We start from the raw sequence: 13,831 nt of genomic DNA on the forward strand, positions 1-13,831 counted from the left end.
TCTTTCTTTTACTGCAAAGTACAATGTTGAGCAGCACTAATGAGTTGTTTCTATTTTTGGCAGGCTTTACCTTTGCGGATGAAGCCCTTTCTGTCTGTGCAAAAGAAATCTTGTTACTGTGCAGAGTGACTTCTCTGAGTAGAGTCGCCTTACTTGTTGTGACTGTGCCGATGTTCGAAGCTGGAGTGCAAAGTTGTTGCTTGAATGGTGCTCGCTGGAGCGTGCGGTAGTGTAAAGTTATACCATTTAAAAGGGCTGAAGAGTGCTCAGTGCAGCGGGTGGGCGGAGGTGCGGAATGCGAAGTAGACTTTAACACGGCTCTGGGAGCGAGCCGAGTGCGGGCTAACCAGGAGAATTGCTTGAAAGAAACACGACACCGAATGAGGTGGCTGTTTTGGAACAAGTTTGTACACCCCGACCTGATCTTTTAGAGACTCCTCTTCCAAACTCTGACATGATTCTTTTTGTAGATGGATCAGCTTTGCTTGATCCAGCCACAGGTACTAACTGTGTTTGGTTTGCAGTATGTTCTTCACATGACACTTTGTTGTCTGGTTCTCTTCCTAAACATTTCTCTGCTCAAACTACTGAGCTTATTGCACTTACTGAAGCTTGTAAGTTGGCAGCTGGTAAGTCTGTCACTATTTACACAGATTCCAGATATGCTTTTGGTGTTGTTCGTGACTTTGGTGCGCTGTGGAAACACAGGCATTTCCTTAAATCAGATGGTAAAACTATTCTGAACTCCAAGCAGGTTTCTGATCTTCTTGATGCGATCCTTTTGCCTACAGCAATCTCGGTCTGTAAGTGTGCGGCTCACACTAACTCAGACGATCCTGTTGCTTGTGGCAATGCCAGAGCTGATGCTGCAGCTAAGCAAGCAGCTAATTTTTTTCCTGTTTTCGCTTCCCTCTCTTTGCAGGCAGAAGACTCCCTCACAGATCTCCATGCTTTGCAAACTTTTGCCTCTGCAGATGAAATTTGGTCCTCTGGACGCATTTGGTCCTCTGTGGGTGCAACTCATACGGATGGTGTTTGGATGGGACCTGATGGTAAACCCTGTCTACCTAAAAATTTTTTTCCTCATTTTTCAAAATTGACACATGGGTTGAACCATGTGTCAAAAGGGGGGATGCTGAATGCACTCACTGCTCAGTGGTTCACAAAAGGGTTCAGTTCATATGCGCAAAAATACTGTCAGTCATGTATGGTTTGTGCCACACATAATGTAGGAAAGGCATTACACACATCGCAAGTTGCACACCCTCCACCAGAGAAACCTTTTGAACATTTGATGATGGATTTTGTTGAACTCACACCAGCTGAAGGAAAGAAATATGCACTAGTAATAGTGGACGTGTTTAGTAAATGGGTTGAAGTTTTCCCTGCAAAACATGCAAACAGTAATGCAGTGACTAAAGCACTGCTAAACAGAAATCATTCCTAGATGGGGCATTCCAGAGAAGATCAGCAGTGATAATGGCACACATTTTGTAAACACTGCATTGACTGAGGTTGGTAAATTCCTGGGAATAACCTTGCGCACACATTGTGCTTATCATCCACAGAGTGGAGGTGCTGTGGAAAGAGAAAATGGTACATTAAAGTCCAAGTTAGCCAAATGTTGTGAAGAAAAAGGACAAAAGCATTACCTATTGAGCTTACCTACATGAGAATGAGAATCAGAGCTCAAGTGAATCTCAGCCCATTTGAAATTTTATTTGGTAGACCTCCTAACCTGGGATTGGGACCTGTAACCAGACCCCGCCCTTCCACAACTGTTTGTGATGATGCTATGTTGTCTTACTGTCGAAACCTTTCCACTGTTCTATCTCAAGTTTCACAGACAGTAAAAGCAGCCCTTCCAGCCACAGAAAACACACCACTCCAACCAGATGACAGGTGGTGAAGGAACTTCGCAGGAAACATTGGAAGTCCAAACGTTGGCAAGGCCCGTTCCAGGTGCTACTGGTCACTCACACAGCTGTTAAAGTTGCAGAGAGAGCAACCTGGATTCATGCCAGTCACTGTAAGAAGGTACCAGAACCAGTAGATGACTTCCACCCTGAAATACATCAGCCTAACCAACACGCCCGGAAGGACAAAGATAAGAGTCAGCAGTAAAAGCTGTACTCCAACGGTGTGTTAAGTGCTAGTAACCTCTGACACCGAAGATTGAAACATCCTTACTGAGACCAGCGATGAAGATGATCATACACATGCTGTGAACCATGGAAGAAACTGTTTGTTGTTTGTATTTTCTTATTTGTAACCAGCATGTGCACATTGTATCTTGATTTCACAGGAAGCAATAATACAGGGCTGCTGTATTTCCCCACGACCCGAGAGACCACCAGACGCCCGAAGCCACACAGCCCCCCCCAGCACACACCCAACCGCCCAGAGCGACGGGACAGCAACCCACCACCACCACTATGTGATCAAGCTAATCAGAAGGGACCAGAGAGAATTAAATTCAGCCAATTGATGTTTTGAGGAAGCAGACATTGTTTCCATGCTAATATAATCTAAAAGAAAATTTCTAAACTGGTTAATACACAGATTGTTCTTCGCTTTCCAGTTCATGAGAATAGTTTTCTTTGCTATACATAACACTGTGAGGATCATGTGTGCTAAGCTAAATTCCACATTGATGTTGTCTAAGTCACCCAGTATGCACAGTGTGGGGCATGCAGGAATGCTACACTTTAGTCATGTTGATAGGTCCGCACAGACTTCAAGCCAGAACCTCTGGACAGGCGCACGAAACCACAAAGCGTGTGCATAATCATCAGGTGTGTTATCTGTGCAATGTGAGCAGATGTTTGAGTGTGTTAGACCCATCCTGAACATCCTTTGTCCTGTATAGTGTGTTCTATGAAGAATTTTGTATTGTATGAGCTCTAAATTAGGATTTTGAGTCATTCTGAAGGTGTTCAAACATATATGTGGCCAGAAGCTATGACTAGAACTGATGGATAAATGTGCCTCCCATTTTGAGGACGGTAGAGACATTGTGTCATCTATCTTAGACAATAATTTATATATTTTTGATAGTAGTTTTGGGGTGCAGATGCTTAGAAATTCTACTACCCTAATCGGGAGTTGTAAGTCTGGTTGGTGGAGGATATATTTCTTTGTTATTATAGACTTAAGTTGTTGATATTCTAGGAATTTATTGCTGCCTATCTCATGTTGTGATATGAGCTCATCAAATGAAATAAAATGTCCATTTTGGATTATATGTTCCAGATGTTTGATTCCTTTGATCTTCCACAGAGTAAAGTTTAGCATTTTTTTGTTTTGCAGGATGTCAGGATTGTTCCAGATGGGTGTAAGCTTACACGGGACAAGTGAAGACTTTGTTATTTTAAGAAATTCCCACCAGGCTGTCAGAGAGGTGCTGATGTTAATGCTTTTGAAACATTTGTGATTTTTTACGTTTTGACTAATAAGTGGCAGGTCAGAGATTTCCAGATTATCACACAATGCTTGTTCTATATTTATCCATGGTTCATCTATTGGGCTAGGTTTAAACCATTTTGATATATACTGTAACCTATTGGCTAAGGAATAGTGCTGAAAATTAGGTAAATCTAATCCACCACTGTCCTTGGTCTTCTGTAGGGTTTTTAAACTAATACGTGGTGGTTTGTTTTTCCACAGAAATTTGGAGATGCATGAACCTAGTGACTTAAATCAAGTAGCAGATGGTTTTATGGGGATCATTGAGAACAAATAGTTAACTTTTGGTAGTATCATCATTTTAATGGTTGTAACTCTCCCCATAAGTGATATAGGTAAGGACTTCAAACGAGAGAGATCGTCCTCTACTGTCTTTAATAATTGCACATAATTTAGCTTTGTTAGCTCTGAGAGCCTGGAGGAAATGTTTATGCCTAAATATCTAATATTTCCTGACTGTAAAGTGATCGCAGGTATATTCTGGTCCCTATAGTTAATGGGCAGAACTGTGGTCTTAGACCAATTGATAGAGTAGTCAGAAAGTGCTGAGAATTTATTTATGAGTGTGATCGTGTGAGTGAGAGACGTCTGTGAGTTCTGAAGGAAAAGTAATACATCATCAGCATAAAGACTTATTTTATGCTCAATATTTTGGGGTTGGATGCCTTTAATATTTCTATCTTGTCTGATAGCAGCTGCTAAAGGTTCGATGAAAATAGCAAAAAGTGAGGGCGAAAGTGGGCAACCCTGTCTTGTACCTCTCTGCAGACTGAAGCTTGGAGAAGTTTGATCATTTGTCCTGACACTTGCACTTGGGGAGTCAGTTATTTTCTTTTGAGGAGATAAGAGGCTTTAATAATAATATCTTGCAAGAGAGAACAACACAGTACAGAATACAGAGTTGCTCTGACCACTGAAGCAAAAACACAGTTATATTGCCCACTCATCACGTCATCTGTTTTTGGGTATAGTTGATTGTTCTTCTAACTTTCCTCCCCAACCATTAGTTGAGGTTACCCAGACACACTCGTAAATACCAGCCTAACCCTGTCCCCCCTAAAGTGCAGCTATCTCATATTAACAAGCCCACCATTGTAAAGAGGAATTTAAGAAAACAGGGCAGGGTGGTACCTTGCAGCTCAGTCATTTGCAGGTTATACACAGTAACACTCAATACAATGCATATAAGAATTATTTTCCATTACATTCCTCCCTTTTGATTATAATAATACCATTATATTAATCAACCCAAAAGAAACAAGGAAAATAATAACTTTATCTGTAAAACATCAGCCTGCATTTGCACACAACGTGAGTTTAAAATGCAGGCATCATAGTGATAAAGGGTCCAAAGATAAACAATCAAAACATGAACAATTAAATATGATTATCTTCATCCCTCTCTAAGTCAGCGTCACTAGAGGAAAAATTTTGAAAGCAAGAAAGTTATTTGAGTCATTTGGTCTTTTTCACACTGTTGTTTAGATGGACTACATAAAAGGATGTCATCCACATACTGCAAAAGAGCAGAGCCTGTGGTTGATTGAAGTTAATCCAGACTAGCTTTGAGGGCAGCATTGTAAATAGTGGGACTTTCACAGTACCCCTGTCATAACCGGGTAAAAGTCCAAGATCTCTGTTCAAACTAAAAAGCAAACCAAAATGGGCTATCAGGGTGCACTGGCGACAAGTCAACCACTGAGAAAAACTGTGCATCTGATGTAATTTGAGACAAAATAGTGTGTGGGTTGGGCACAGTAGGAGCATGTGGCTGAACTGCAGCATTCACCGCTTGGAGGTCCTGTACAAAACGCCATTCATCTGGCTGGCCAGCATCTTTAATCTTTTTAACAGGAAACAATGGAGTAAGCACAGGTGAATTTTCAAAAGGAACAATAACGCCTGTTTTCTGAAAAGATTGAAAAACAGGTTTAATCCCTTTAATTGCTTCAGGCTTAAAAGGGTATTGTTTTTTACATGGACAAAAGTCTGATTTAGGGGTGACAATTACTGGTTCACAGCCTTTTATCAACCCCACATCATATTTGCTCTTAGCCCAAAGATCATTGGGCACTTCAGCCAACATGGGTATCGAAGACAAATCTGTTTCAGATAAAAAACATGCTTCAAAATGTGATTCTGTGGTAGGAATTAAGTCCACAGTTCTTTGACAATGCATTGTACTCAAAAATGTTTTTTTGTATGCTGACAATCGTTCAGAAAACATCAAATTTGGATCAGCAGGTGAAACAGTCCACTCCATTTCTTTCTGACATGTAGCAACAAACTCTCCCACACCTTGTCACTGCCAGTGTGTACGTTTGGCCAAGGAAATGTGAGGGCGAGTACCACAAACATTAAAAAAATCGAAGTGCTCTGGAGTGAGCGACACAGCCAATAAAGTAGGCGCACATATTTTTTCACTTCTTCTCATAGTCATTGTCAGGCCCCAAAGAAATGTGTGATGTGCAGTGCAAATCAGTAGGTTGCATGAAATCAGAAAGGGGTGAAACTAACGCTTTTGCTTCTTCCACTAGTTGTTGTGAAAAAGGAGAGCTGGGAAGTTTCCACTCATAAGCATATGTAAGTGCCGATGAATCAAACTGCACTGCTGTGAAAACTTTGTCAGGCTGTAACATAACCTTAACACCCTCTGGTGTAGAAGTTAAAATAATGCCTAATTTACACATGAGATCACAGCCCATCAGGTTAATGGGACACAACTCTGATAACAAAAATGAGTGTTTGAAGGAGAGCTCATCGGGAGTGACAACACGCAATGGGCATTGTCATTTTCTCCTTCACAACCTGGCCTGATGCAGACATACAGTAAACGTGGTTTCCACTTAACTTTGGAGGACAATCAAACTCCCCTGACGTCACTACTGATGAACATAATTTCCTATATTCTGAGAGAAATATCTTTGCTCTAGGACGGAAATAGCATGCAAAACTTTACTACGTGAATCACAGTCGGCAAGCGTTGCTTCACTACACAGAGCAGGAAAAATGTGTGAGTGTGTTTGTGCTATCACCCATTAGTGGAGGCTCCGCTGCCGCGTGACGTCCAGAACCTGCCTCCCACCCTCAGTCAGCCTTTTGCCCAATTTCATCACTTTTTAGCTGTGGACAGTCCTTCTTCCAGTGTCCAGTCTGGCCACAGTAAAAACAAATATTCGGATCATAGCTCTGGCGTGGCCCATTTCGACCTCCTCTCCCACACGTCCACGTCTTCGACTTCGGCCTCGTCCTCTGTTTACACCAACTGCGTAATACATGGTCATGGTTGCCAAATGCAGCTCCTTTTCACACTTGTCCCTTTTGGTTGTCTTACGCGTCTCAACTTGGTTCTGAGCATGGCGAGCATATCGGCGAACGTCAGCCAAACGAGCACCCTCACACCATCCCACGTAAATGTTCTTTACTTCAGTGGCGACATCTATATAATATAGTCTGGGTCCCGTTAAAACATGTATTTTTCCCATCTAATTCCTTGTTTGCTTTAAAACAAGTATTCCCCATTTTCTATCCCTTCAGTAGCCAACCAGTTTGTATGGAGTACACTGGAGCAACTTGACTGATCAGTAAAACACTGCTTTTGTTGTCACCGCAAGGCTTCCCCCGTCGGTTGTTTCACTGAGACACTACTGAGTAACTACAACTCAACACAGTTTATACACATAACATTCATATACATACTAACAAACAAACAAACAATAATTTATCGCAATTTTCTCATCTCTGTTTGAACGTACACCCAGGTAAATATTCCTGTAGTCTTCTCATACCGACTATGGACCCATTCATTGTTTAACTTCACTGTTTTGCAAATCCTAATTGAATATTACACATTGACATTGAAATTTACTGGATAAGCAGGTCTTCATTGCATTCAGCAGCCTATATGTGAGCATCTATGTGTAAGCTGTTCTTCTTTGCATTTATCAGCAGCAAGCAATTCTTCACTGCACATGCATATGTAAATAGTAAAACAATTCCAATGTGTTAGCGAAACCTTCTATATCACAGTGGTTTCTAAGATCTATTTTAAGTTCTTTGCCATCAGTGAGATGACATAGTTTACAAAGTGTGTCAAATTATCACTGAAGATCTTTTCAGGTATTTCAAATCTAGAAATAAGTTATTTTACGCGTGATTTTGCTACTGAGAGTGCATCTGCTTGTGCACATGGAAATATTTCAGACCATTTGGTAAAAACCTCTGTTGTCACTGAGCAGAATTGTTTCCCTTAACATTAATTTAGTTCAATGAAATCTACACAATAATGAAATAATGAAATCCAAACAAATATGTTGAAAAAGATACACTGGCTTAGGGAATTATCTTCGTTTTGGTCTTAGATTGCCCTGTGGAATGTATTTTGCACATATTTGACCTGCTAGACAAAACTTTATTCATTTATTTATTCTAAAAAAAAAATTCAATAATTAGTAAAACCATATGCTGTAAAAACCTTGTTCATTATTGCTTCCATCCCTCCTGTTGAGACATGACATGGTCCGTGGCTCAATACTGCAGCATATTTAAACAAATTCTTTGGCAGTATGGTTTTCCTTCCGGTCATTCATACGAGTCTATTGTAGATGGCAATTGAATAACATCTAATAATGCTAAAATATTTGTAGTTTATACATTTAGCTGTGGATGTCAACATACCTGTTTTTCCAATGCTGTGTTAACACATGTACAGTTGAGAAGGCATACTGACTGTCAGTGTAAACGTTAACAACCTTTTTGTTATTTAATTTACAAGCTTCAGTTAAAGCTACCAATTCGACTGCTTGAACAGAGTAATTTTTTGGTAGTGGTTGTTTTAAGAAAACTTCAGTTTCTGTTACTACTGCAAATCCTGTAGCATTTGTGCCATCAGGGTTTTTTGCTTGACCTGTTGAATAAATATAGTTATTTCTGCATTTTCATAACGTATATCAGTTAAGTCTGGCCTGGGTAAAACACTGATGGTTATTTCTGACATGTAATCATGATGCTTTCCATCTGTGGGGTAGGTAGCAGTGTGGATGGATTAAGTGTAGCACATCTCTCGACAACAAGGTGTGGCTGTGAAAGAAGAACTGTTATGTAGGAGAGATGTCTGGTAAAGATATTTTGTTAAGTAACCATATCACAGCCACTGCATGAGGTACCTTAAGTGTTAATGGGTGAAATAACACCATTATTGTTGATGCCTGCACTGCCAATGGCTTCTGGCCATTGATTCAAAAGTACGATCTCGTCCCTTTTTCCCCCTTTCAGTGGACACTGGCCCCTAATTACCGCAATTCAGCAGGGGGTCTTTCATTAGGAGTACTGGACTCCCCCGTGCACGGTTTCAGCTCCGACCCTGGAAAGCGGAAAAAACGTTGAGATCTGGTTTGAGGACCCAATTGTTGAGAAAAGTCTCTCAATGAGACTCAGAGTTGCTGGAGTCAGTTAATGCAAATGTTTAATCTTGCAGCAAGTTCAAGAATGTGTGTGTATGGGTGTATGTGTGCGAACGTGTGTGAGTTTGTGTGTGTGAGAGTTTAAAGAACCTGTTATCCACAGGCAGGTCTTAACTAGTATGGCACAGGTCCAGCCTGTCTCATCTTTTTTGGAAGGTCCAGCGCTCGGCCGTAACCCTTCTGTCTGTTTGGACTCTCACATACATTCGGTTAATCATAGAAAAACGAGAACAAAACTTTTTAGCCCCTTAAATTCATAAAACAGACATGGTGCAGTTATTTCCATTCTAGAAAATAAGAGTAATCACCACCATTCCTATAAATTCTGGATATTCTAACAATCTGAATCTTTTTTAAATGTTCGATGAAGCCCTTTGCTGTTCTGTTTAGAGACTCAGCTGATCATAAACCAAGTTTTGCTCTTGAACCAAGCTTCTAAACTCTTCACCTTTTTCATTTCTCAGTTAGTATTCACTTTAAAACTGATTAAAAGAAAAATTAAATGAATGCCTATCAACAAATGTGGGATCTAAACTCTAGTGCTTTCTCTAAAATAATTTCCTTTCTCAATTCAGAAATGTGTGTGTGTAAGTCACAACACCCGTGACACCAAAACGGCTTTCTTTTCTCTCTTTTTTCTACACTCTGCACTGTGAGCACACACACCAAATCAGAAAGGCTTTTTTCTCTCTTTTCTACATTATGGACTGTGGGGACACAAAACCGCTCTCTCTTTTTTTTTTTTGATTGTGTGCCAGGGCGTTGTCTCACGTATTAGATTATGCTTAAGATACGAATGGGTTTATCAGTCACATCAGAATCCATACATACTGATCCTCCCGTAATAAAATGGTCGGATCTTATCAAACACACTTTGTTTCTTGTGACAAGTCAGCGAAACAGCGTATACACGTCAAGACACTGAATCAAGTTTGCCACAAGAACTCATAAGTTTGGCAGTATTGCTCTGCCGTCAGCAATCATACACCCATTTTATTTTCATGAGACATGTGCAGGCACCTGTTCATCCACTGTTCTATCACTATGAATTAGTTTATCTATTATCAATAAGGATACTTCTACAACTACTATCAAAGTATGTCCGGACTTCTTATGTTGTCAGTTGCTATATATGAATAAGTGGGTAGCTACTGACAAGCATTAAGCATGTCACACAGCCCAAACATATAACATTTCAGGACACACCACACAGTTAACAACCACAGTGAAGCGTGTCAAAGCCCAAACATGTAACATTCAACAGGACACTTACACAACACATTCAAATCAAACAGTCAGACAACATACAAGAACATATACCCCAGCCAGCATTGCTCCCTGCCTATTTTCCTACAACTCACTATGTGTGCGCACACCTTTATTCACAAACTCTTCAACTTATACTCTTTTACCGAAGCTGCTACAGCTCGATTGGCCAAATACCCTTAGATCCTATTTCGGTGAATTTGACATCTGCCTTGTATGTAACAGATTAGCGGTTTAGCAGTTTTAATTTAGTTTGAGTGAAGGAATTCATTTTATAGCAAAATCCGAAATCGTGAAGAACTCATGAAAGTAAGCTTATTCTCGGATTCCTGAAACTTTAGATTTGCTCTTTCTTTTACTGCAAAGTACAACGTTGAGCAGCACTAATGAGTTGTTTCTATTTTTGCCGTGGTGTTTTTGTTGCTGCCTTGTCGATTGCACAGGGGCAAGCGTTTCAACCAAGCAACGCTCACCATGGGGAAGGTGGCTATGGCAACTAGCCTGATGCCCTGCTCCCGCAGTGACGGATAATCGTACTCTGGTTTCTCTTCATAACATACAAGTCTTTCGCCTTTTACTAAAGACTTTCGTGGAGAGCAGCACTAATGAGTTGTTTCTATTTTTGGCAGGCTTTACCTTTGCGGGTGAAGCCCTTTCTGTCTGTGCAAAAGAAATCTTGTTACTGTGCAGAGTGACTTCTCTGAGTAGAGTCGCCTTACTTGTTGCGACTGTGCCGATGTTCGAAGCTGGAGTGCAAAGTTGTTGCTTGAATGGTGCTCGCTGGAGCGTGTGGTAGTGTAAAGTTATACCATTTAAAAGGGCTGAAGAGTGCTCAGTGCAGCGGGTGGGCGGAGGTGCAAAGTGACACTATGGCCATAAAAAGAACACCGCTACAAGTGCGCATTGTGCCAGGAAGGGCCCTCGGACGTGAACCAGTGGACAGTTATCGCTTCTCGGCCTTTTGGCTAAGATCAAGTGTAGTATCTGTTCTTATCAGTTTAATGTCTGATATGTCCTCTTTGCGAGGACTACATATTAAATGGATTTTCATCAATAGGAGTTGAAAAAGGAGCTTGCTCCGTTCACTCCAAGCATCGACCCGGTACTGCAGTGCCGCTGGGAATGGTGCGCTCTCCTCTGCTCTTGTGAAAAAGCAAACAGCGGTGCAGGATGGAAGTTTCAGGGAGCCTAAGATGAAACTTTCTTTTAATCTGCTGAGAAAAGAGAGTGAATGCGAAGCAGACTTTAACACGGCTCTGGGAGCGAGCCGAGTGCGGGCTAACCGGGAGAATTGCTTGAAAGAAACGCGACACCGAATGAGCAGTCAGAACAAAGCCTCAATACGGTGTTCCCGTGTTGTTTGTGGCTGCCTTGTCTTTTGCACAGAGTAAAAGACAAGGCAGCCATCGAATAGGGCCCGATTGTTCCTACTTGGTCAGCCGAGGAGCAAGGGGGGGGAGCAAGCGTCTCAACCAAGCAAAGCTCACCATGGGGAAGGTGGCTATGCCAACTAGCCTGATGCCCTGCTCCCGCAGTGATGGATAATCGGACACTGGTTTCTCTTCATAATGTACAAGTCTTTCGCCTTTTACTAAAGACTTCCGTGGAGAGCAGCACTAATGAATTGTTTCTATTTTTGGCAGGCTTTACCTTTGCGGGGGAAGCCCTTTCTGTCTGTGCAAAAGAAATCTTGTTACTGTGCAGAGTGACTTCTCTGAGTAGAGTCGCCTTACTTGTTACGACTGTGCCGATGTTGCTTGAATGGTGCTCGCTGGAGCGTGCTGTAGTGTAAAGTTATACCATTTAAAAGGGTTGAAGAGTGCTCAGTTCAGCGGGTGGGCGGAGGTGCAAAGTGACACTATGGCCATAAAAAGAACACCGCTACAAGTGCGCATTGTGCCAGGAAGGGCCCTCGGACGTGAACCAGTGGACAGATATCGCTTCTCGGCCTTTTGGCTAAGATCAAGTGTAGTATCTGTACTTATCAGTTTAATATGTGATATGTCTATGCGAGGACTACATATTAAATGGATTTTTATCAATAGGAGTTGAAAAAGGAGCTTGCTCCGTTCACTCCAAGCATCGACCCGGTACTGCAGTGCCGCTGGGAACGGTGCGCTCTCCTCTGCTCTTGTGAAAAAGCAAACAGCGGTGCAGGATGGAAGTTTCTTTTAATCTGCTGAGAAAAGAGAGTGAATGCGAAGCAGACTTTAACACGGCTCTGGGAGCGAGCCGAGTGCGGGCTAACCAGGAGAATTGCTTGAAAGAAACGCGACACCGAATGAGCGGTCAGAACAAAGCCTCAATACGGTGTTCCTGTGGTGTTTTTATAAAATGCGGTGTAAAAAAAGGTGTGAATGCCCCATAGAAAACTAATAGGTGAATCGGAAGTGTTCGGCTGCAAGAAGGTGTGAATGTCCGACTATATTTGGTGAAAAGCAGGTGAAGCAAGGTCTGAATGCCCAACCTTACATCATCAAAAGCGAGATCAGAGGTTTTTGGCTGCAAGAAGGCCATAGTTTGCCAAAAGCGGGTAAGGTGCGAATGATCGGCTAAATATCAACAAAAGTGGGGGCGGAGGTCTTCGGATGCAAGTGGATGTGAATATCCCACCATACAAGTATGGTGGAGAGGAAGCTGTGAATGGCCGACCATAGTTTGCAAAAAGCGGGTGAGAAAAGGTGCGAATGTCCAACCATACATGATCAAAACAGGGAGCGGAGGTGTTTGGCTGCGACAAGGTGTGAATGTCCACCCATAATTAATGAAAAGCGGGCAACAAGTAGGTTCGAATGCCCAACCATACATCATCAAAAGCAGGAGTGGATGTGTTCGGCTACAAGAAGGTTTGAATGTCCGAGCATAGTTTGTAAAAAGCGGGTAAGAAAAGGTTCGAATGCCCGAACATACACCATCAAAAGAGGGAGCGGAGGTGTTCCGCTGTAAGACGGTGTGAATGTCCGACCATAGTTGGTAAAAAGTGGGTATGAAAAGGTTCGAATGCCCAAATTCGGCTGCAAAAAACTGTGTTCGGCTGCAAAAAGGTGTGAATGTTCGACTAAATTTTGTAAAAAGCGGGTAAGACAAGGTGTGAATGCCTGACAATGTATGATCAAAAGCGGGAGCGGAGGTGTTCAGCTGCAAGAAGGTCTAAATGTCCATTTTTAATTGCTAGAAAACATGAAAGAAAATTTTCGAAAATCAATCCGCACATGATCATAAGTGGGAGAGGAGGTGTTCAGCTGCAAGAAGGTGTGAATGTCCTACCATAATTGCTGAAAAATGTGTTAGAAACGGTAAGAATGCCGGACCATACATCCTCAAAAGCTAGAGAGGTGGTGTTCGGCTGCAAGTAGGTGTGAATGTCTGACTAAAGTTCAAATATATTAACAAAAGCGGGAGGAGAGGTCTTTGGATGAGTGGTTGAGAATTTCCAACCATAATCTATAAAATGCGGTGAAAAAAAAGGTGTGATAGATACCTAAAAGGTGGAGCGGAAGTGTTCGGCTGCAAGAAGGTGTGAATGTTATATATATAGTTGGTGAAAAGCAGGAAAAGAAAGGTCTGAATGCCCAATCTTACATCATCAAAAGCGAGATCAGAGGTGTTTGGCGGCAAGAAAACGGGTAAGGTGTGAA

General features: G+C 41.8%; 4 non-coding genes across 4 annotated transcripts; all 4 read left to right on the plus strand.

Annotated features, from left to right (window-relative positions):
* The first annotated feature begins 10,726 nt into the window (after positions 1–10,726).
* Positions 10,727–10,840, plus strand: LOC140275738 (U5 spliceosomal RNA). The gene has a single exon (XR_011908457.1). It is a non-coding gene; the product is annotated as a U5 spliceosomal RNA (small nuclear RNA).
* A 298-nt stretch (positions 10,841–11,138) lies between these two features.
* Positions 11,139–11,329, plus strand: LOC140275912 (U2 spliceosomal RNA). Its single transcript, XR_011908614.1, has one exon. It is a non-coding gene; the product is annotated as a U2 spliceosomal RNA (small nuclear RNA).
* A 411-nt stretch (positions 11,330–11,740) lies between these two features.
* Positions 11,741–11,854, plus strand: LOC140275866 (U5 spliceosomal RNA). Its single transcript, XR_011908574.1, has one exon. It is a non-coding gene; the product is annotated as a U5 spliceosomal RNA (small nuclear RNA).
* A 275-nt stretch (positions 11,855–12,129) lies between these two features.
* LOC140275985 (U2 spliceosomal RNA) lies at positions 12,130–12,317 on the plus strand. Its single transcript, XR_011908681.1, has one exon. It is a non-coding gene; the product is annotated as a U2 spliceosomal RNA (small nuclear RNA).
* The last annotated feature ends 1,514 nt before the right edge of the window (positions 12,318–13,831 follow it).

Source organism: Leuresthes tenuis, unplaced genomic scaffold (genome assembly GCF_036924035.1).
Source record: "Leuresthes tenuis unplaced genomic scaffold, fLeuTen1.0.hap1 SCAF_18, whole genome shotgun sequence".
Classification (NCBI taxonomy): domain Eukaryota; kingdom Metazoa; phylum Chordata; class Actinopteri; order Atheriniformes; family Atherinopsidae; genus Leuresthes; species Leuresthes tenuis.